Source organism: Lipotes vexillifer, unplaced genomic scaffold (assembly GCF_000442215.2).
Source record: "Lipotes vexillifer unplaced genomic scaffold, Lipotes_vexillifer_v1.1 scaffold835, whole genome shotgun sequence".
Classification (NCBI taxonomy): Eukaryota; Metazoa; Chordata; class Mammalia; order Artiodactyla; family Lipotidae; genus Lipotes; species Lipotes vexillifer.
The window spans coordinates 2,847,235-2,871,977 of NW_006774135.1; positions in this window are offsets into that span (position 1 = coordinate 2,847,235).

A 24,743-nucleotide genomic window follows, 5' to 3' on the forward strand; every position below is an offset into this window, starting at 1 on the left:
TCTCTGGGAGGTGATTAAGTCATGAGGGTGGAGGCTTCATGATGGGATTAGTGCCCTTATACAAGGGACCTTAGAGAGCCCCTCACCCCTTCCACCACATGAGGACACAGTGAGAAGACGGCCATCAATGAACGAGGAAGATGGTCCTCACCAGACACTGAATCTGCCGGCACCTTGACCTTGGACTTGCAGCCTCCAGACCTTGAGCAGTAAACACTGTCATTTACAAGCTGCCCTGTCCAGGATATTCTGTTACAGCCACCTGAACAGACTACAATTCAACCCCAATCTGCAAGTTACCGACCCACCTGTGCCTCAGCTTTTCTTACTTTGCGACAGATGCACTTGCCTCATAAGCTGTGAGGAATGAACGGGGAGGTCGATCCATATAAGTGCTAAGCAAGAGACCTACTATGCACCAGGCGCTGTGCTGAGCTCGTCTTTGTTACTCATCCAGATTCTATTTTACACCCCACCCATGATGAAGCCTGAGGAAGGGTCCGTGCCCTGTTGATTCTTGTCTCCATATAGCCGGGTGCACAGTAGGCCTTCAGTAACCTCAGTGCCATCTGAGTGTGCAGGGTGGGTCATCTCAGTCCAAATTCACTCAGGACCTCTGTGTCCAGCTCACCTAAGCCTCGTCGGAGCCCAAGCTCATTCAAGGGGGGCGTTGGTTGACTCCTGGAACGGGCTTAGAAATCGTAAATCGGGGTTCCTAGGGCTTGCTTCCTCGAGTCCACAGCTGGTCTAATTAATGCTGTCCATCGTAGGGGCTGAGAGCCTTTGCAGACAGTGGGGCTGTGAGCGCCTTGAAAGAATGACTTGGCCTCCTCATCTTGCGTTTGTGTGGGTTTGCTGCCCCTAGAACCTCTCAGCAGGAGGCTTGGACACATAGCACACGCTGGCAACATGATTATTCATTAGACTGAGTTTCATCCACAGGTGGGAGGAGAGGGTGTGAGGGCGTAGGGACAGCACAAGCAAGGTGGCGGCCGCCCAGGGCCACGCCAGAGCTGCAGGCAGACCCCAGAGTTCCCACTCACCTCTGCCACCTGCTGTGATGCCATGAGGAGGCCACAGCAAGAGGTGCAGGCTGTGTGGGCTGATCTCTGCACACAGCCGCTGTCCTGCCTCTGCAGCTAAGCCTGAACCCACAGCCTGGTGGTACTCATGGCGCCCCTCTGGCCGGCCTTCCTTTTCCTCCCTTACTGCCCAGTGATGCCCAGCTTCCTCAAGATTCAGGCCTCAGGCTCTACTCTACTCTTGGGATATGCTGCCCCCAGTAACACCCTGAACCCAGGCTTCAGTTACACAACGAACACTGACCTCTAGGCCTCCAGAGAGTAAGGAGCAAAAGCTCTTTACTTAGGGCCTGTCACAGCAAGGGGGCAGCCGGCAGAGACTCAAAGGCACATGTGGAGTAGGGTGTTCCGGCAGAGACTCAAAGGCACATGTGGAGTAGGGGAGCCTCGGGGAGGAAAAAGGGAAGGTTGCGGGTGTGTCCTGATGGGGGCCGTCAGCCTGGGAAGGCTGGAGGTGGCCAAGGAAACAAGAGCTTCCCACGTGGTTGGTGAGAGAAGACGTGGCTTTCTCTGTCTGGTTCTGAGCTGGAAGGAGGAGCAAAGATTAGGGAAATGATCGATCAAGTCCTGGCCGTTTGGGGCTGATTGCCACAGAGGTTGTGGTGGGCTTCCTGGGCTGGTTGCTGCAGGTTTTGGGTCAGAGATCAGAGTTCTACTTCACACATGGTCTGGCCATTGGCTGTTTGTATATTCAGTCTCACTTCCCACAGATTTGAATGTGGGCTCCCAAGCTTCTATGGCCCCTCAGACAGCTCTGCTTGCATGCCCTCCAGGTGCATTACACTGAGAACTCCACCAGCTTTCCCAACTCTACCCCCTTACCCCTTGTCCCAATCTCAGTAAAAGGTCCTGTGTCCATCACTGCCCAAGATAGACATTCTGCTCTCCCATCCCTCCTACTTTTCCCAACCAAGCCCTTTAACCCCAGACCCTGCTGAGCCACCCTCCCACATTCTCCCAACTCCACCCAAGCTCAGTGCCTTCACCATCACCCAGAAAACTCACATCACCTCCCTCCTGGACCTCCCTGCCCCAGTCTGGCTTCCCCAAGCCTGATCTCCAAGTGCAGGTAGGGCATCACCCAAAGTACAAACCTGACCATGTTATTGCCCTGCCCCTCCCCCACTTAGTACAGCAGCACCTCCCACTGGCCCCTCACTCTGGGCTCAGGAACCAGGAGGGATGGAGGCGTGGGAGAGGGAGAAGGGGTTCCCTGACTTTCTCCTTCCCCACCTGTCTAGATGTGGGTGATGCGAACAAAGACTCCTGCTTCTCCAATTAGAAAGTCACCCTCTGGGATCCCTCCCTCCATCACAAGGGCCCCTGCCCCCTGCTCTGCTCTCAGATTACTTAGGAGGCTGCATTACAGTGGCCTCGTTGGAAGCCCGTCTCCCGAGTTAGGCTGTGAAATCCCTGCTCTGGGACCCCAGGGACGTTCTGTTCACCATGGAAGCCTAGGCACCCAGCATGGAATCTGCACAGGCATCCATAGTGGGTGCTTAATAGTCATTTGTTGAAGGAATGAAGCCAGTTTCCACCCCTAAACACCTGTTAGGATTACACCCAGCACTGGGTGAAGTGCATTTAGTGCACTAGGCACGTAGCCATCAACTGGTGAGGGCCTGGCACCATGAACACGACTCCCTATGTTGTGAGTGGCCCACCCAGTCATGGCCACATGCCTGTTGTCCTTAAACAGAGTCAGCAGCAGCCACTGGTGAGCCAACGAGGGATGTGTCCCAGAGGAAGGAAGGGCAGCTGTCGGTGGAGGGGAAAGCACCGCATTAGGCGCCTGACACCTGCCGTCTGGCCCTGGCAAATCAACTCCAAAGAGAGGGCAGCCGTTTGCCGTACAGATGGGTGGGGAGGCTGGAACAAGTGTTGCAGAATGTCAAACACTCTGCTGACCCTTATGTGTGGCTTGGGTGCACATCATCCCCCTTCTGGGTATAGATGTTACCATTGTTTCGGTTTGTTTATTGCACTGAAATTCACACAAAATGGAATTAACCATTTTTGAGTGAACAACTCTAGGTTTCAGTGGAACAGTTTCACTTAGCGCTTTCATGAGGTTGTGCAACCACCACCTCTATCCTGTCTCCAAACCTTTCATCCCCCAAAAGAAACCTGTTCCTGTTAGTGATCACTCCCCATTCCCCTCTCCCCCAGCCTCTGGCAACCACTAATCTCATTTCTGTCTCTAAGACTTCATGGAAATGGAGTCATTCAATGCGTGGCCTTTTGTGACTGGTCTCCGTTCTTGCAGAGACCCTAGTGTCCCTATGTGAGCAAGTGAAAGAGAGCAGGGTGATCTGTGTCCCATCCACCCTTCCCTTGGCTACAGTGTCTTCCCTCATTTTTCTGGCATCTTGGGCATCAGACGGCATTTAAATAAAAGGCCACCCTGCCTTAAAAGGATGCTCATGACCCCTCTTTCTCCCATCTCTCCTTTCTCAGCCAAGGAAGCTGAAAATGTGAGTGCAGTGACTTGCCCAAGGTCACCTGATTCTCTAACAGCAGAACTGGGGCTGATTTTCTGAGCATGTCTTGATCTCCAACTTGATGTCAGACACTGCACTTGGTGTTTTCATCAATTATCTCTTCTGGAACCTGCTCTTGGGGTTCTGTGCAGGTCCCTTTGCACAGCTAGGCTGCTCCATAGTCTGTCTTTAAGCCCTGACAATGGAACCAAGAGTGATTTCTTGCCAGCGCGTCAGTCCTGGGCTAGTCTACAGATGGCTCCAGGAAATTAGCATAAATTTCCTGGGGTTCCAAGAAAGAAACTGAACCCCTGTAACAACCGCAGTTATCCATCAATTGTCCACCACTCTTTTATTGGTAATGACTGTGGGAACACAAGTCCCAACTTTGAGAACACAAGTTTGAAGGTAGGTTCCATCCATTTAATGTGTAATTTGCTGTTAGAGTTATTGCTGTAATGGACATTATTGGGAGGTGGTGAGAGCCCCATTCACTGGAGGCATCCAAATAGAGATTGAAGGGCCACCTGCCAGGTATGCTGTACTGGAGGAATAAAAGGGGTTTTACCTGGATGCCCTTTGAGGAGGGCATTATTATAATCTATGTTTTGCAAGTGAGGAAACTGAGCACGAAGGTTCAGGGACTTACCCAAGGTCCTATATTTTGTACAGGGCAGAACGGAGATTCAAATCTTTCAGTTTCCAGGACCTGCGTCCTCCACTGATTGCCGTATTTCCACGAAAGATAGAAATTATAATTTCACATACTGTTTTGAAATCTGCTTTTCCATTTAATAAATATATCATGAATATTTTTCCATGTATTTGAATATTCTTCAACAGCATAATTTTTAAAAGCTACATAGTATATTCCATCATATGGGTGTAGAATAATTTATTTTACCCAGCCCATATTCTTCAACATTTAGGTTGTTTTCAATTTTTGAGACGTTGTAAATATTACTTGGATAGATATCCCGGGAGATAAATCTCTTTGCTTTCCTGTGGTTATTTCCTTCTCATAAAATCTCGAAAGCAAAGTTGCTGGGTCAAAGAGTATATCATTTTAAACTGTAAACATATTTTTAGGCTTACTCTGAACTTCTTATGATTAAGACTGTTTTTAAAACCTGCAAGAATTGTGTCAAACTAGCATTTACTGAACCTGATGTAATGACAAATTAGGCTTCTGTTTGCACTTGACTTCTGAAAGCAAATGGAACCAGCAGTGATTAGGAGAATGTACCAGTGGCTAAGGGACAAGAATGTCAATACAAGCCGAATTATTGTCATTGCTGATGGTTGATAGGTATTATCTGAGATGGAGAATAAGATTATGATGATGGTGGTGGTGGTGGTGGTGATGATGGTGATGATGATGGTGATGGTGATGGTGATGGTGGTGATGGTGATGATGGTGATGGTGATGATGGTGATGATATTGATGGTGATAAAAATAATAATAATAAAACCACCTCAAGAGGTTTTAGCAAATGCCAACCTTTTACACTCAAAGCTTTATATGCATGACTCATTTAATCCTCCCAGAAAACCTATGGGGTCCAGGATTGTCACCTTTGGCAGAGGTAGCTAGTTTTCCCTCAGCATCTATTTCCCCATTTTCCTTTTAGAAATAGAACTCTGCTGTGATATTGTGATTTGTAATAAGAAATATATACTTAGTCTTCATCCCAGTCCCTGGCACAGAGCTCTTGAAATCCTGGGAATTTCCTAAGTCATAAACCCAATAAAGGTGTCTTTTGTTATGTTAATGAGGTGACTTTTGGACTGCACCTAAGGAAGGGGGCTGGTTACCGGGAGAACCAATCTTAAGTAGAGAGATGGAACTTTCAGTCCCACCCCTGACCTCCCGGGATGGGTGAGGGACTGGAGGTTGAATTGATTGCCAATAGCCAGTAATGTAATCAATCATGCTTGCATAATGAAGTCTCCATAAAAACCCAGAGGACCTGGTTTAAGGAGCTTTTGTGTTGGTGAGCCAGGAGGGTGGTGCCTCCCAATTCCACAGGGACAGAAGCTCCTGCTTTAGGGACTCTTCTGGACCCCTGCCCTACATGCTTCCATCTGGCTGTTCATCTGTATTCTTTATAATAAACTTGTAAATGTATGTAAATATTTCTTGGAGTTCTGTGGGCTACCCAAGCAAATTAATTGAACCCCAAGAAGGGTCAAGGGGACCTCCAGTTTATAGCCAGTTGGTCAGAAGCACTGGTGACAACCTGGACATACGATCGGCATCTGCAGTGGGGGCGTCTTGGGGGACTGTGCCCATCATCTGTGGGATCTGATGCCATCTCCAGGTAGATAATGTCAGAATTGAATTAAATTTGTAGGACACCCAGTTGGTGTCTGCTGAAAATGGAGAATTGCTTGGTGACACACACAGGAGCAGCATACCCTGAGTTTTAACAGGATGCCCTACTGCCTGGCAAGAGGCTCTATTTTCAGCCTCCCTCACAGCTAGACTTGGCCACTGGACTAAATTGTCACCATGGGAAAGTGACCAGCAGTCAGGAAGGCAAATCCATGTCATTTGCTTTAAAGGAAGTTTCTTGCCCTCTTCTTGCTTCCCTTCCTCTTCCCATTGGCTGGATCATGATGAGTGGATGGTGGGCAAGCTTCAGCCACGCAGGGGACAATTCCCAAGGGGATTATTGAGAATGAGGATGAAGAGACCCCAATCCCTGAATAAGCTTCTGGGACAAGGCTGCCTAACTATGATGGCTATGTGAGAAAAAAGCAGACATTTATTTTGTTGAAGCCATTGCAGTTTGGGGTCTGCTTGTTGGAATAGCTGAACCCATTTTAAAGATGAAATAACAGGCTTGGCCAAGAACCCACAACTAATAAGGTTTGGGACAGGGATTAAGCTGAAACTGTCAGACTCCAGAGTCTGCCCTCTTGGGGTTTCCTTAAACAAAGGCCCTAAACCCTCTAATATAAACGAGTCATGTCTCCCAGAGAAATTAGTGAAAGAATGGGCCAGAGTCTAACCATTTTAGAACAGTTATTCTGGAAATATCAGTGAAACCTCCTTGGGAGATAGAAGCACAGTCAGATGATTTGACAGAAAGAAAAAGGACAAGACTTGTAGTCAGTGTGAGTTCTGGTGGCACCACCTACTTGGGGACATTATTGAGTTCCTCAGAACATCCTGAGTTTTCTCTTCTTTAAAAAAGGTGACAATGACACCATTTCATAACTCTGAAGATTAAGTAAAATAATGTGGATAAAGGGTTTATAACAAAAGCTGACCTAGAGAAATAATTCAATAAATGGTGCTTTTCTTTTCACAAGTACGACTTCCATCAAATGAGCTGCCTGTCCCTGGGTGCTCCCCAGGAAACAAACCCACTTCCTGCACCTACCAAGGGTGGGTCTTGGAGACTGGTGCCCTGACCCCAACAGCCCTGCACTTGAGAAGGGTTGAGGTCCTAGCTGGCCAAGAGGCATGATTCTCAGGGTGGGAATCACGGAGTTCCTGCTCGAGGTTCTTTCTCCAAGCCCTGGACACAGCCGGCCAGAGATGGGCAGAGCTCATGAACCAGGGCTGTGTTGCCTGCCTGCAGCTTTCACCCTCTGAGAGAGGTTCCACTGCCCTTGAATTCCCAGCTCATCCCACCAGTCCTCAGACTCAGCAGGGAATAAAGAGGGTGCACTGTCAAGGCCCCACAAGCCAGCCTGGTCCAGACTCATCCTTGGGTCCTATGCCCTCAGGATACTCAGACACACTCAGGAATTAGATGCAGAGCGATGAGGGGTGAGGGGGAGAGGAGAAGGCCAGGGAGGAGGCCATCCTCTTGCCTTGTCACTGTTTATTATCTGGTATAAAACAGGAAATGTACACTCTGCTAGCAGTTCGATTTAATTAAATGCTTAAGAAAAATGAAACTGAGGACAGGACAGTTAAAGAACAATTCTGGAGATGACTGGGTGGCGGGAATTACCTTTAGCCATTCATCAGGCAACCTGGATGCAGGGGCAGGATCTGCATGGCCCGGGGAGTGAGGGGGCGCAGGCAAAGCTAGCCCAGCTGAGCCCAGGCCAGGTGGCTCTCAGGATGTGTAGGAGGGGAACCAGATGTCGGTAAGCTCAAAGGCGTGTTCCCAGGGAGGGCAGAACGTTCCAGAGGGCAGGGACAGATGTCAGACAGTTCTTTGCTGAGAGCTAACCCCGAGTCAGCTGCCCCGAAGGAGGAAGGACCAGGTGGGAGGGGGCTGTGAGCGCGGGGCCCAGGGCAGTGGGTGCAGCTGGGCGGGCTGACCCACAAGGGTTTGCGAAGTTGCTTGAGACCTGGAAAAAGGTGAATGGCTCCAAAATGTGCCAAGAAAACTGTACAGTCCATATGAACAATACTTTAAAAGCCAAATCTGAATATTTTCCCCCCAGAAAATGTGCAAAGCAAACTGTGGCAGGGATGAATTGGGAGGTGACTGGGGATCGTACACCTGATGTCTCAGATTGGACCTGGAGGGCTCCAGGCTGGAAGCGGCTCTGGGCTCCAGTCAAGAGATTTGGCTCATGACGTTTGTTCAGTAAGAGTCGTAGTGAAATAATTTAATATTTCGGACCCATCTGCAGAATGAGGGTGGTGAAGATGGTGAGGATATTTACGAGCTGAAATGGGCAGACTTGAATTCTGTGTAAGGTCCATGGGGCCCCAGAGCCCTCAGAGCTGCACCCAGGCATCTCTGCCACAGGGACTTTCCAGTTTCCCTCCCATCTCCTCCTGGACGCCTTTTGAAAACAACGTCATTTGATGGTTGGGGCACCCCCAAAACCCAAATGTAAAAGGACAGATGGTCCACTAGGGGCTTAATTAAGTACCTTCCATGGCCACGACATGAAAATAAAACATCAGCTGGAGAGAAAGTCTTGTTCATGCACTATCTTGTTCCATTAGGAAGGTAAGACCCAAGAAACAGCTACTGAAGGGCCACAGAAAGAAAGCAGAGGTGGACACTCCAGGGTGGGGTGTGGTGGCCACTGGTCAGGCTGCGGGCGAGGGCAGGACAGCACCTGCAGCCTGGAGGGGCTCCCGACTAAACAAACAGTGTCAGGCCAGCCTAGGACAGCCTTGCATGAATCTGGGAGGAAGAAAGTTCCACCAGGCCCCCTGAGTTGGCTTCATTATCCTCACGTCATCATCGGTTGACCCCTTCCTGATGAGGGCTGATGGTGAAGCTGTTGCCCCCGCTCCCAGGACAGCCCACAGTCCAGGGATTAGTGTCCAGGGCCCCAGGGACCTGGCTGTGCAACTCCCCGCTCTCACCAGATATGCCCCCTCCCCACCCGCTAGTCCCCTATCAGCTGGACCAGCCTCACCCCACTCACTCCTCAACCTAGAAGATTTCACTTCCCCATCAGCTCACAAAAATTATCTAAATAAGCCACTCGCATCCTGCTGGTTCCCTCTGCTCCTGAGTGCAGCCCCGAGGGTCCCCGTGTAAGGCAGGGTCCTCTCTCTCAGGCCACAAGGACCTGTGACTAACAGGTTGCTGACCATCTCATCTGTCCAGTGTCCGGCATCTCCTACTCTTTTGGGGAGGGAACCCTTCCCTCATCAATGGGGTGAACAGGAGGTGATCAGAACATGTGCTTGGGAGGAAAGTCTGCAGAGGGAAATAAAAACACACTGATAGTGAGATCACTCCCCTGTCCTGCTTTCTCCAAGGACAGGGAACAAGAAAGGTGGAGGGAACCGAGGTTTCCCCACTGAATGAGTCCAGGATCCCTCACCCCCTGCATTGTCAAGGTCTGGTCTGGCTTCTCTCTCCCTGAGGTTTTGAGGGCAGAGACTGGGTTCTGCATTCTCACTCCTAGCACAGGGTCTGGTCAGGACTGTTTGCTGAATTAGCAAAAGAATGTGACTAAGGAGGAGTAGCCTGACCCCAATCCAAGTGCCGGTGGATTACACCTATGACTCCGTCTCTGGGAGAAGGTTGACATCACTGAAAAAAAATAACAACAATAGAAAAGGTCAGAAGAGTTTTTTCCCCCAGCTCATTGTTATGTTTTGCAAACACACACACACACACACAGAGTAAAAATAATTGAATATACTCTATGCCCCTGGGAGCACAGCCTACACAGAGGAAGGGGAGATGGGAGTTTGGTTACTTAAGTGCTGTGGGCTCCAAGGCGAGGAGACAGGTTGGTCACGTGGGCAGGGAGGAGGATCTCCATGCCTCAGTCCTTGGACTCAGGCTGCCTGAAACAACAGCTGAGGTGGGGGCAGGAGGCATCTTTCAGGAGAGCAGGCTTAGGTTTCCTGCTCATCAACAGCCTACTGTTCCCTTCTAAAAACAAGGAACATATGGAAGGAAAATAGGGAAAAATACCTGAGCTTCATTGTTCTCATCTTCGGGGCAAAGGAAAGATGCAGGGCTGTTCATGACCTAACACAGCTTGGGAATTTCATATGAATCTCTTGCTTGGTTGTTGACGAGGCACCATTACCAACATGGACTATTTTGGTGATAGAATCTGAACAGTGCCTGTCTTTGAGCACATTCAGAATAAAATCAACCAGCAATTCCACTCGTACGGATCTGCCCCAGAAAAATGAAGACGTACAGCCACGCAGAAACATGTGTGAATGTTCACAGCAGTGTTATTCACGATCACCCCAAGGAGAAAACAGACCAAATGTCCATCAGTGAGGCAATGGATAAACAAAGTGTGATATATATATACCGTGGAATAATATTCAGACAAAGAAAGGAATTTTGATACATGCTGCAACAGGGATGGACCTTAAAAACATTATGCTGAGCACAAGAAACCAGGCGCAAAGACCACATGGTACAGGATTCCATTTATACAAAACGTCAAGAACAGGCAAATCTATGCAGATCGAACAGAGATGAGTGGTTGCCCATGGCTAGATGGGGTATGGAGCACCGGGGAGTGAGAGTTCAGGGGTGCAGTGTTTCTTTTGGAGGTGATGAAAATGTTCTAAAATGGATGGTGGTGATGGCTGCCCAGCTCTGTGAATGTACTAAAAATCATTGATTGTGCATTTTAAATGGTGAATTGTATGGTGTGGGAGCATTAGTTCAATAAAATGTTTAAAATTTAAAAAGAGAGAAGGAAATCAAGGTCTCCCAAATTCCCTGTTGTGGCTCCACATTCCCAGTCATGTGCTGGGAATTACAGGGGTCCTGCTTTTCCAAGGTGGTTGGTGCCCCGTATATGGCCACTTCCCCCCACCCCACTGCCTGCTCAATGTCCATCTTCCCATTCTTGCTGATTAACAGCCCGTGATCTCCCCGGGGTGGTCACATACCCAGGCATGCGCACTCCTGTGCTACAGACCCTCTGGCAGACCTTGGTCCAGGTGACACCTTCTGGCTGATGAGCTGAAGAAAGAAGCTGCTGGTGTGCAGGTGGGTCTTTTCCCAAGTGAGAAGACTCCAATGTGGAGAAGGGCATGGCTCTTCTGCTTTAAAAAAAATTACTATTATTATTTATTTTATTGAAGTATAATTGATTTACAATGTTGTATTAATTTCTGCTGTACAGCAAAGTGATTCAGTTATACACATATATACATTCTTTTTCATATTCTTTTCTATTATGGTTTATCACAGGATATTGAATATAGTTCCCCGTGCTATACACTAGGGCCTTGTTGTTTATCCATATATATATATATATATATAATGTTTTGCATCTGCTAATCCCAAACTCCCATTCCATCCCTCCCCCAGCCCCTCTCCCCCTTGGCAACCACAAGTCTATTCTCTATGTCTGTGAGTCGGTTTCTGTTTTGTAGATGAGTTCATTTATGTTATATTTTAGATTCCACATATAAGTGATATGGTATAGTATTTTTCTTTTTCTTTCCTACTTACTTCACCTAGTATGATAATATCTAGGTCCATCCATGTTGCTGCAAATGACATTATTTCATTCTTTTTATGGCTGAGTAATATTCCATTGTATATATGTACCACATCTTTATCTATTCCTCTGTCAATGGACATTTAGATTGCTTCCATGTCTTGGCTATTGTAAATAGTGCTGCAATGGACATTGGGGTGCATGTATATTTTCAAATTATAGTTTGGTCTGGATATATGCCAAGGAGTGGAAGTGCAGGATCATATGGCAACTCTACTTTTAATTTTTTGAGGAAACTCCATACTGCTTTCCATAGCAACTGCACCAATTTACATATCCACCAACAGTGTAGGAGGGTTCCCTTTTCTCCACACACTCTCCAGCACTTATTATTTGTAGACTTTTTGATGATGGTCATTCTGATTGGTGTGAGGTGGTACCTCATTGTAGTTTTGATTTGCATTTCTCTAATAATTAACAATGATGAGCATCTTTTCAGGTGCCTATTGGCCATCTGTATGTCTTCTTTGGAGAAACGTCTTAAAATTATTATTTTATTTTATTTTATTTTTTTTTGCGGTATGCGGGCCTCCCACTGTTGTGGCCTCTCCTGTCGCGGAGCACAGTCTCTGGACGTGCAGGCCCAGCGGCCATGGCTCACGGGCCCAGCCACTCTGCGGCACGTGGGATCTTCCCGGACCGGGGCACGAACCCGCGTCCCCTGCATCGACAGGCAGACTCTCAACCACTGCACCACCAGGGAAGCCCTAAAATTATTTTTAATTGAATCAATTTGGCATGTAACATTGTGTAAGGTGCACAACATCTTATTTTACTATATTTATATACTGTAATATGATTGCCAATATAGCAAGATTTATCATGTTACATGATTACAGTACAATATTATTGTTTGTAGCCATTATACTGTGTGCTAGATCTCTATGGCTTTCTTTTATTACACATTACAAGTCTGTGCCCTTAAACAACATGAATCTTATCGACCACCCTCCCGCATCCCCCCGTCCCGTGGTGACCACCATTGCGCTCTCTGTTTTTTTTTTTTTACACGTTTGCCTTTTTTAGATTCCACATATAAGTGATATCATATGTGTTTGTCTTTCCTTGTCTGACTAATCTCACTCAGCATAATGTGCTCAAGTCCATCCACGTTGTGGAAAGATTTGCTCCTTTCTAATGGCTGAATAATATTCCATTGTGTATACATGCTACATCTTTTTTATCCATTCATCCATTGATGGGCATTTGTGTTGTTTCCATACCTTGGCTATTGTGAATAAACATGGGAGTGCAGATAGGTCATCAAAATCCTGTTTTCATTTCTTTGAGTATATAGTGGGAAATGCGATTACTGGATTGGATAGTGGATCTATTTCTAATTTTTTAAGGAACCTCCATACTGTTCTACATAGTGGTTGGACCAATGTACATTCCCACCAACAGTGCAGGAAGGTTCCCTATTCTCCACATCCTAGCCAGCACCTGCTCTCTCTTGTCTTCTTGACAATGGCCATCCTGACAGGTGTGAGGTAATAACTCACTGTGGTTTGGATTTGCATTCCCTTGATGGTTGATGATGTTGAGCATCTTGTCATGTGCCTCTTGGCCATTTTGATGTGCTCTTCTGCTTTTTTTTTCTGCACAAAATGTGGACCCAATGCTGACTTTCTTCCCACTGCCCATGACTGAAATAATTCAAATGTTAACCCATCCACTCTGTGTTTGTAGAGGTGGGTTCCTCATGGTGAGTTGAAGGGAGGTTTCTGGAAACCAGGAACACTGGTTCTCTGCTCAGACCCCAACACGCCTCCACACAGGGTCCTTGATGAAGAGACAAGCATTTGTGAGGACAATGGCCTAGGACAGCACAGAAGATGGGTCCCATCTGTCACTCTGCACGCCTAGGCCTGGCCTTAGAGAGCCCCTCCCCTACTCCTCTCAACATCCCCCTAACCTGCTCTGTCTGTGGTGCCAAATAGAGGGAAGCAGCAGAGGAGTGCTGGTTAACAGACCACAGAGCCGCTGAGGAAAGAACGTGAGGGGCATGGCCGGTGTCCTGCTTTGGCTGCCCAGGGACGGTGAGCAGGGAAAGACAGACTGGCCCAGCTCCCGACTCCCAGGGGAAGGGGGAGATAAGAGAGCCCCACCAGAGGGCTCCCCTTCAATGCATGCTGAGTCCATCTCCAGGAACGGCCCTTCCCTGGAAACCCTGGCCAGGGACCCCCATCTGGGAGGGTTTTGGAGGAAGGCACCTCAGCTTCCTTCCCAATTCCCTCCCTGGAGGAGATGCTGCAGAGACCTCAGTGGGCCGACAATGGACCTGTCTCAGCTCTGTGAAAGGAGACTTGAGGATGGGGAGTCTTAGATCCCAGCCCCTTCTGGGCTGCATCCCTGCCCTAGGGTCTTGGGTAGCTTCAGGGCCAAGAGTGAGTGACTCAAACCGAAGTGACAGGCACTCTCCCTGGGGCGGAGATCTAAGGCTGCAGCTCACGGTCCTTCCTCTGTGATAATATCTGCAGCTCACTGGGCCTTGGTGGTCTCAGGCGATGCCCAGGATGTGGTCAAGAGTAGAGAGGTGTGTCTTTGGGAGTTGGTGCTTTGCTTGAATTTGCAAGGACATTAGAAACCCATAGGAGGAAGATTCCTTTTCCCCCTACATTGATGTCCTAACCCCCAGAAGCTTAGAATGTGCTGTATTTGGGGATATAGGGCTTTTAAAGATGGAATTAAGTTTAAAAAAGGCCATGAGGGTGGGTCCTAATCCAATAAGATGTTGTATCTTTATAAGAAGGGGAGATCAGTACATAGGCACACACACAGGGATGACCACGTGAGGACACAGGGAGAACATGGCCGTCTACACCTCTCTACACCGAGGAGAGAGGCCTCAGGAGAAACCAGCCCTGCAGACAGCCTGATCTCGGATCCCAGCCTCCAGGACTGGGAGAGAATAAATACTGTTGTTTAAGCTGCCTGGTCTCTGGTGCTTTGCTCTTGTTCCCGAGCTGATTAATGCAGGGTGTAGACAGAGGCTCTAAGGCTCTGAAGGTAAAGTGAATACACCCCACAGAGGCAGAGGTGCCCATGAACTTGGGGCTCTGACAGGGAACTCAGAGGGGAGGGGGTGCAGAGAAATAGGTCTCAAGTCACCACCTCCGTCTGGGAGCCCACAGCACCATCCAGGGCCATTCGCTTTGCTTCCTGTAGGTCTAGGAAATTTGGAATCATTTGTCAGAGTCCCACAAACCAGCCCCAGTGTTTGCATTTTGACTGATATCTGATGATTGAGATGAATGTGGCAGCACACCTGAGCCCAGATCCTGGAGGCCCCGATGGAATTGTTGAGTCCCAAATCTATGGACAATCTAGGGGAGGGGGAGGGGCAAAGTAGAGAGATTGACCATCAATCGTTTGGGGCACAGGGGGTGGAGGGGTTACAGTATTGATCTACAAATATCATCACATTAATTTGTGACATGGTTTTCAACCCCATCAAAGAGCTGGTGGAAGGAGGGGAGAAAATAAAGAAGAGAAATTGTGGGACACAGACCAAATCTGTTTTCACGACACCATGTTTCTGATTATAGACATAATAGACAATTACTTCAGAAAACTTGGGAAATCCTGTGAGCATCAGGGGTGGAGCTCAAGCTTCTCATAACCCACCAGAGACACTGATGTGGTGTCTGGGTGTGATATTCAGTAGAGAGAGTTCGTGTACGTTCTTGCCACTAAAAATCTCTATCTTGATACAAAAATTCTTCCCCACACCGTGTCTGCAGCTACACAATGATGCACACTGTGAATGAGCCACACTCAACGTTTCCTCTATTTATAGGATCGAGGTTGCTCCTTATTTTATGTAACCGTGCCATCCACGGGTTTATGCTCAAAACTGTACTTGCATCTCTGATCGTTTCGGCAAGTGAGTTCTCAGCATGGGGATCGCTGAGAGATGAACAGTCTGGGACTCTGGACTCAGGGTCAGATCACTTATCACTTAGCAGAAAGGCGAGAGGATTTACCTCCAGCCACACAGAGGAGGCCGGTCCTGCTGAGACGCAGGGCACTCATTTCCGAAACCCAAGCAAAATGAAATAAACGTTGCTTTGGTTAACTAGCTCCTAAAACAATTATTAATATCTGTACGGTTATAAAGAGCCAGAGTTAGGAATCTCATCACTACACCTCAGCTGGGCATAATGACCTCTGCAGGTCATGGGAAGGAAGCGATCTGCCGTCTGGTCTTCCTCCTGGCTGGCCACCCCTATACCTGCCATTTGAGCCCCCTCAGCTCCCACCTGGACACAGCTCCTTTACCCACTGGTCCCTGATTTGCTTGAACAAAGGTGTAGTATGTGGTCCTCCACTGCACAGTGTGCCCACGGCCCCACAGTGGGTCACATAGTGGCATCATGTGTGTGTCACCAATCATTGCAGGCACCTCTGCTGGCTGTCCTGCTCTCGGCCATTCGTGACTTGGGCACATGAGAAGGGAACAGAGCACCTGATTTCTGGTGAACTTCACTATGAGTTTTCTAGGGATGCTGTAACAAAGTACCATAAACTGAGAGCTTAAAGGACAGGAATTTATTCTCTCACAGTTCTGGAGGTCAGAAGACTGAAATCCAGGTGTGGGCAGGGCTGTGCTCCCTCCAAAGGCTCTAGGTGAGGACCCTTCCTGTCTCCTCCAGCTTCTGATGGCTGCAGGCATTCCCGGTGCTCCTCGGTTTGTAGATGTCACTCCAATTTCTGCCTCTGTCATCACATGGGCATCTTCCCTGTGTGTGTGTCTTGTCTCTTCTTAGAAGGATCAGACGTTGAATATGGGCTCACCTTAATCCTGTATGACCTCATCTTAACTTGACTGCATCTGCAAAGATCCCTATATCCAAATCAGGCCACATTCACAGGTACTGGGAGTTGGGATTGTAAGCAGCCCCCAAACCTAACAGGTAATAGATTTCAACAAGCTATATTTTAATTTCACCTTTACACCGGGTGCCCCATGTTTCACTAACTTCCAGCCCTTGCATACCTTTCAAATCTTTTGATCACTCAATGCCTTGCCTAACCTGTTGATTCTTTTCTTAGATGAAAGAAGTATGGATGAAGAATAAGTAATTAACGGATGGCTATAGACCTTTTCCCCAGCCTCCCCTTCAGTAATCTTACGAGCAAATGGCATGAACAAGATAGCATCTAAAGAAAGATCACAAGGAGTCGGCAAGACTGTCCGCAGTGAAAGATGATGAAGACTCTGACCCCCTCCCCAGATAATTAACCGTGACTAGCTTCCCCTTTCTCCCTTTAAAAGCTCTCACGGTCAAGCAGAATCTTCGGAGTTTGTTCTTGGGCACAAGTCCACCTTCTCCCCAGGTTGCTGGCTTCCTGATTAAAGCGAACTTTCCTTTTTCAACCAACACTTGTCTCTCGAGTACTGGCTTTTGAGCAGTGAGCAGCTGAACCTGAGTTCAGTAACAGAACTTCACCATAGCTTCTGGGGGACTCAAGTCAACCCATAAAACCTGCCAGGTGACCTCACCAGCACTCTAGAGTAAGAGCTCACCTTGCTCCACAACCTAGATTTCCACTCAGCTCGTATATTCTGGTTAGAAAATCACACCACTGGCGTCTGGAGCACGGGAGCACGGCAGGAATTGGGGAAATCCATATTATTACTTTGCCAGACAGGCATGAGGCTCTGCCTATATTTGAATACAATTCCAGTTAGGCTACCACATGTCTTCGGGAAGGTCTCCTTGGAGAAGGTCCACTCTAATGAGTAGATAAGAATGATGTGTAATAAACACATGAATTATGAGAATGTAATTGATGCTCTGGAAGGAAAGGGATTTCTTCTCCTTAATGTGGAGCTACATAAATCTTGTTCAGCACATTCACTGGTTTGGAGGGAGCTTGTCTTAGGCTATGCAAGGGAGCTCTCAGCCTTGGCCCTGCGCACATGAGCAGACATTACCAATCAGGGAGGTCCAGACTCCTTCATCGCAACAATTCCGGCCTAAAAGCTCCACTCTGTATGTCCTCCCTCCCACCGAATCCACCCACAGAATTAATGAGGAGGCGTTTATCAGAGTAAGAATGGATACCAGTCACCAGCCTTGGTGCAGAGAGAAAGAAGCTCTAAGGCTGTCCCCCACCTGTCCCCAAATAAGAACAAACCTCACAGAGGATCCCCGTTTTACTTGGACTTCACTGTGGGCTGTTATCATCAGCAGCCTCACTTACACTGACTGTGCATTTGGGGAATCGAAGGCATTACCTGCATGGGCTGTTGCCTTTTGTGAAACCAAGGATGCTCGGGCAGGCAGGCAGGTGGGCCTGGGGATGAGAATGGATGGTCCCAGGCCTGTCATTTCTCCTTGAACAGCCTCAGTTCCAGGTTGAGTGCAAGTTACCAAACATGCGTTGCTGCGGACGCTGGAGATTGAAGCCATTTGCAGCATGTTTAATTTGCCTCCAGAGAGGCCAATTTATAATTCAAATATTGCTGCCCTAAATTACACACACGCTTTGAGCTGAGTGGAGATGGAGAGATTTGGGTCCTTTAAAGAAAACCCATAAAGTCCCCATTTCTCTCCCATTCTAGAGAGTTCTGCTCTCTTGAGCAACTTTTCAGCTCCCTGAGAATAGCATGTTTTGAGCAAAAACAGACAGTAAAACTGAAAGAAGAAAATTAAATATGAAAATTTAATTAAATCCCCCTTTGATCATTCTCTCTAGAACCTGTGCAGGGGCTGTTGCCATTCAGACACAAATAAGATAACCTCACAGGCTAATTAGGATAAGGGACGGGCTTGGAGCAGGAGGGATGTCAATCTTGTGGCCACACACCCGTTCAGGTGGGCCGTGGTGAGGAGAATGACGCCACAGACTTTACTTGGGTGCCATTTCTTTATTGTCCAGCATCGTCCATCTATAAAGGGTCCTTTGAGCTTCCTGGAAGGTCTCCCAGTTCTTGGGCAGCTCCCCAGAGTGGGCCGTGGGCTGTCTATGGGGCAAAAGGCCCAGGAACTACACTGAGAGTTTTGGTCCTTATTTTCCAGGCCTGTGGGGGGAATGTTACCTTTTAAACCAGCTCCATACATCCCACTCTAGGCACCTGCGTTCCTGCATTGTGACAAAAACACAAGTGAAAGAACAACAAGCGAGTCACATGGGACCCAGGAGCCTCACTGTCTGCTTAGGGACATGGACATGGCCCCTGCATGCTGCCCCCCACCTTCTACCCCAAGACTGAACCACTTTCTCAATTAGATGGAGCTCAGGCCAGTTTAGAGGGCGGATACATGTCCACACATGCATGTGCACACAGATACACATGCACGCACACACAGAGACACACATATGTATATGGAAACACATGCACACACACAAACACATGTATATACACAGACATACAAACACACAGCCACACATGCACACAGATACACATATGTATATGGAAACACATGCATGTTCAAACAGATGTGTACACATGTGTCCACAGAGACATACACGGACACACAACCACACATGCATATGTACATACACACATATGCACACAGACTCATACATAAAGACACACACACACACACACACACACACACACACATGGAGGGATTCAGTGCCCACAGGGTATCTATAGAAAAGTGCTACCCACATTTCTGGTTTGTGTGCCGCGATGAATTTAGAAGTCTGAAGTGAGCCCTACATTTTGGGAAATATGCTAACTTAAAAAACTTTGCTTAGGAGCAAAAAGGCCCCCAAGGGGGAGATACAGGAGAGCAAGAAAGCTGGGTTCAGGTTTAAGTGCAGGAGAACATCCCTGACTCAGGCTGCAGTGGTGCAAAATTGGTGATGGTATAATTTATGGGGTGATCAAAGCCTTTCCTGGAACGATTTAGGAGGAAGTGTTTTGCTAAGCAAACTACGTTGCAAAGGATTTCAGGGACCTTGTTTAAAATATTAAGAGTATCAATTGTTTCCCAGCGTTTTGGAAGGATCATTTGCATACAATTAATATAATATTACAAATTATTTTCAATGATTGCTTCAGGGCCTTGTGTCCCCTAACAATTTTATTGGACAACATTTTTGTTAGATTGGTTTATAAGAAATTATGTAACTAGTTTTTTTTAAAAAAATCTTGAAAATCTACTTTTTATCTAATCCCAATTGGCCTTCTTGCTTCATAGACCCAAGGGAAGAGAAGTGGTACATTTTCCCTCCCTGCTCCAAACCGCCCTGGAATCCATGGCTTAAACATCAAAAATGTAACCCTCCTCCTGATTCTCTGAGCAGACTCAGCAGTTTGTTAGCTGGTTTGCCTGGGATCCTTGTGAGGGCGGGGGTCTCTCCTGGGTCACCTGGGGCCAGGCTCAGCTGGGACACGATTTCATGTGTCCTTTCATCCCAGGCTTCTTCCTGGCAAGTTGTGCTCAGGAAACATTTCAAGAGGGTGACGGTGGAAGCTGCAAAGCACTTGAATGTCGAGGCCTCCATTACCAGTCCACTTGGCTGGGTCACGGAGTGTCCAGATAGCTGGTAAAACACTATTTCTGGTTGTGTCTGGGGAGGTGTTTCTGGGTGAGGTCAGCATTTGGATTAGTGAACTGAGTAGAGCAGACGGCCCTCCCCGATGTGAGGGGCCTCGTCTGATCCACTGAGGACTTGAATAGAACAAAAGTGGAGGGAGTTTGATTCTGTCTCTGCCTGACGGCTGAGCTGGGACCTGGGTCTCCAGCCCTTGGACTGGAACCACTGCACTGGGGCTCCCGCTTCTCAGGCCTCCAGGCTCAGAATAGAACTTGCACTGTTGGTTCTCCTGATTCTCTGGTTTTCAGGCGCGGACTGGACTTAAGCGTCAGCTCTCTGGTTCTTGGGCTTCTGAATTTGGACTGGAAATACACCACCGGGTTTCTTGGGTCTCCAGCTTGTAGATGACAGAACTTAGGACTTCTCAGCCTCCACAATCATGTAAGCCAATTCCTCATAACACATCTCTTTGTGTCTATCTATCTACCCACCTACCTGTCTCCTGTTGCTTCTGTTTCTTTGGAGAACTCTGGCTAATACAGCCCCTAAACTCATGCCTGTTATTTCCACCGCATTCCATTGGGTAAAGAAAGTCACAAGCCCCCTCCTCCCACTGGCCCCCAACCCAATTCAAGGGGAGGGAAAATAGACTCCAACTTTTTTTTTTATTTAAAATTTCTTTTTATTTTAAAATTTTAATTAAAATTTTATTTTTAAATTTTATTTTAAAATTTATTTTTTTAAAATTTTAAAAATTAAAATTTAAAATATTTTAAAAATTTAAAATCACAGCAAAGTGATTCAGTTATACATATATATACACAGTCTTTTACATGTTCTTTTCTATTATGGTTTATCACAGGTTATTGAATATAGTTCCCTGCGCTCTACAGTAGAACCTTGTTGTTTATTCCTCCTGCATATAATAGTTTGCATCTGCTGATCCCAAACTCCCATCCCTCCCCCACCCCCTGCCCCCTTGACAATAAGTCTGTTCTTCATGAAATAGAGTCCGACTCTTGGAGGAGTGGCAAAGCATTTGTGGTCTTATTTCATCTACTACAAAATATTACTAAAGATTGTTGATTTCTGGGGGGCAGGGAGTGTAAGAGAATCAGGTGTTCATTTCCTTTCTCTGGAAGGTAGAAAAGATATTAAAGGAACTTTCCCGGGTATATCTTCAAGAGCGGCACAGAGAAGAGAGTTTGGATAAGTTCCCCTAATAAGCCAGAATGTGGAGATTTGAAACAAAGATTCAAATGAAATCATTTAAAGGAAAACATTAGGCCTTTCTGCATGAAATGACCCTACATGTCAGTTCTTACCCCAAATTCCCTCTCTGAATAGTGTCAGGTGAGCACAGAGGACGGATACTCTGGGTATTTTGTGACATTATTCTTAGCTACACATTTGGAACTGTCCCCCTGACATTCCTTCCTGAGTCACTGAGCGTAATGAAAGTTTGCTGAGACCCTAAGTGGGCTAGGACACTGTATTAGTTTGCCGCAACAAAGTGCTACATACGGGTGGCTTAAACAGTCGAAATTTATTTTCTCACAATCACAGAGGCTGGAATTCCTAGATCCAGGTGTGGGAAGAGTTGGTTCCTCCTGAGGCCTCTCTCCTTGGCGTGTGGATGGCTGCCTTCTCCCTGTATCCTCAAATAGTAGTCCCTTTGGGTGTGACTGTGTCCTGATCTCCTCTTCCTATAAGGACACTGGTCAGATTGGATTAGGGCCCAACTACATGACCTCATTTGAGCTTAATCATCTCTGTAAAGATCCTATCTCTAAATACAGCCATATTGTGAGGTCCTGGGGCTTCACCATATGAATTTGGGGGGAAGGCCGGGACACCATTTAGCTCACAACAGACACCACCGCCACCTTTGCTGGAAATAATAAATTAGTAAACATGGCATTATTTCTTTCCTTAGAATAGAAAGTATACTCCCAGTCTGGGGGCAGGCCTGTAGGCATGAGGCAGGTGGATTCACACCACGCCTAGTGTTGCCAATGTAAGGGCTGTAACAACAGCTAGGTTTCTGGTTGACAAGCAAAGACTCCTACCTGCAATTTTTGGTTTGTACAAAAGTTGTTCTTTTTTTTAAATTTTAATTTTGGATGGCTTCATCAAAGGAACGACATTGACATGCATGCATTTAACTTGGAAAAACTTAAAAGAACTTTGTTAAATGTCAAAACGGCATGTATGAGCTCTAAAGCTAACAAATAGGGGATTGTTTTCTCTTTTTCCCTCTTGAATCTGGTGTTCAGCACCTTCACTAACACACTTTCATCCTCCATATCAAAGACACCCCAGAACGGCAGAACCCTTTACAAACATTAATTAATTCTCCCAATCCTCCTGTGAAGTGTGTGTGTGGGGTCATTCATTCCTCTCTTTTAAAGAGGAGACTTGAAGACAAGAGGTTAAATGACTCACCCGGATGAAAGTCACCAGAGAGTTAGGATATTGAGTTGGGTCCAAATTGGGTCTGGAAAATTCATTATATGTTCTAAGAAGCACAAGTCCTAGTCCAAAGTGAACTGTTCATTGAAGCAGTCAGGTAGAACAAAGAGAGCTTATGAGATTTGGAGGTAAAATGGATTTGGGGTCTGAATAATGGGAAGGAATCGAAAAGACAATCTAGTCAACAACCACCCCCCACCTCTAAGGGCCATCTGGCTGGAAAAGACACAGATTTATTCCACTCATGATTTAGACACTCAAGGTGGTGATGCTGTCTCTGGTGTTGAAATGGAAAGAGGGGTGGGCAGATTTTTGAGGGTTCATTGTAGGTTTGGTTCAGACCCCAAGTTCTCTGTGGATGAAGGGGGAGGATCTCACAAGAAGCACAGCTCCTTCCCCCATGCGGCTATGTGTCACGTGACAACTGTAAAGCCTCTGCTCACTGTCCAAGCAGACTCCACCTCCACCTGAGGACCAGCCAGGCCACATCCTCCTCCAGACAGAAGCCCTTCTGAGAGGGACCTGGATTCTCACACGGGAGCAAAAGCCTAACTCAAAGTGGCTTAAGGGAAAGAAAGTCAGTCCTGGCAGTGCTGGCTTTGAGGCGTGGTGATGGCACCAGAACACTGGCCTAGCTCAGCTCGGCTTCATTCTGTCCTGGCTCTCCTCTCAGACAAACTTTTCCCTTGTAGATGTTCAATGTCTGCTGCTTCTCCAGAGCTTTCTAGTCTTCTGCAGAGGCATTTTAGTACAAGGGTGAAGAGCAGGGGTACTGGCCCCAAACTGAAAACTGTGTGACTGTGGACAAGTCATTTGACCTCTCTGTGCCTCAGTTTCCTCATCAGTACCAGGGGATGATGAGACACTCTTCCTCATAGCATGGTTGGGAGGATTAAATGAGTTCATGTCCATACTCAGTGTGGTGGTTAGCTCTACTCTAGAGAGTACTCAGTTATCATCAGCTATTGTTGTCACTGTTGATGCCACTGGTTGATTCATCAGAACTAGAAGTGCACTGGCCAATAAGAGATGGCAGGGATCAAAGGTGAAACTCAAGTATTGTTCTGGCACGGAATGAACAGTATCAGCTTGAAAGGGCTGAGGATGTGGGTCCCAAGGCAGGCTGTCTACCATCAGAGTGGTCCACATCTTCCTTTGCCTCAGTGTCCCCATCTGCTAAATGAAAATAATCAAACCTACTTTGTTAGCAGACTGAGAAGATTTAGCAAGTTACGCCATCTGGAAAGTTTAGAACTTTGTCTATGATAAAAATCCAACAGTTTTCCTGATGACAATTTACAAGCTTTTTGTATGTGCACATTTGTGTGTGACTGGAAGAAACTGGTCATACTGCTCTTGTTACGTTCACCTTCACATTCCTGGCTGTGGACCTCCTAGGAGCCCAGTCCTGTGCTGAATGCTGAGCCCATGAGGAAGGAGGTAAAAGGCACTCTCCGTGACCTCCAGAATGAACACAGTTACAAAGGCTGAGCACGTACTGCATGCCAGGCACTATCCTAGGTTCTTTACATCAATGACTTTTCATCTCTAGGATTATGTTTTTTATTTCCAGCAATTCCATTTGCATCTTTCTAACAGTCTTCCTCTCTCTGCTGAAATTCCCCATCTGTTCATGCATCTTGTTTATTTCTCCATTAGGTCTTTTAATATATTAACTATAGTTATTTTAAAGGTCCTGTCTAACAGTCCCAAAATACAATTCATCTTTGGTTATGGTTCTGTTGACTCCTTTATCTCTTGACAATGGGGTGTTCTCTTCTTCCTTTTTTTTGTGTCTCATAATTTTTAAATTAAATGTCAGACATGCTGTGTAGAGAAACAGTAGAGACTGAAATGAATATTATTTTATTCCCAGAAGTAGGATTTTTTTCTGTCAGGTCATTAGTATGAGGGATTGAGGCAACACTGTCAGAAGTTGAGCTGGGTTTGGGTTTTGTTGTTGCTAGGGTTGCCTTCAGTGAACCAGAGACCTCAAACGCCTCCATCATGTGCTACTCTTACCTTGTGCTCCATCTCAGCCTCTAGCAGTCCCTGCTTGCCTGTATTATAGAGAGATGTCCCTTTCCCTGCTCTGGATCCTCCCCCATGCTGTTGCTTTTTACTTATGTAATTGATGATGTGGGCTTGGGGTGTTTTTTCTTCTGCAGCTCCAGCCTTTGTCTTAAGCAGGCACTGTGAGCCTGGGGTGGGTGTTCCCATGGATCCTGTTCCTCCTGACTCCATAGCATATCCTCTGCCTTCTACCTGTGGGGGGGGGGGGGGG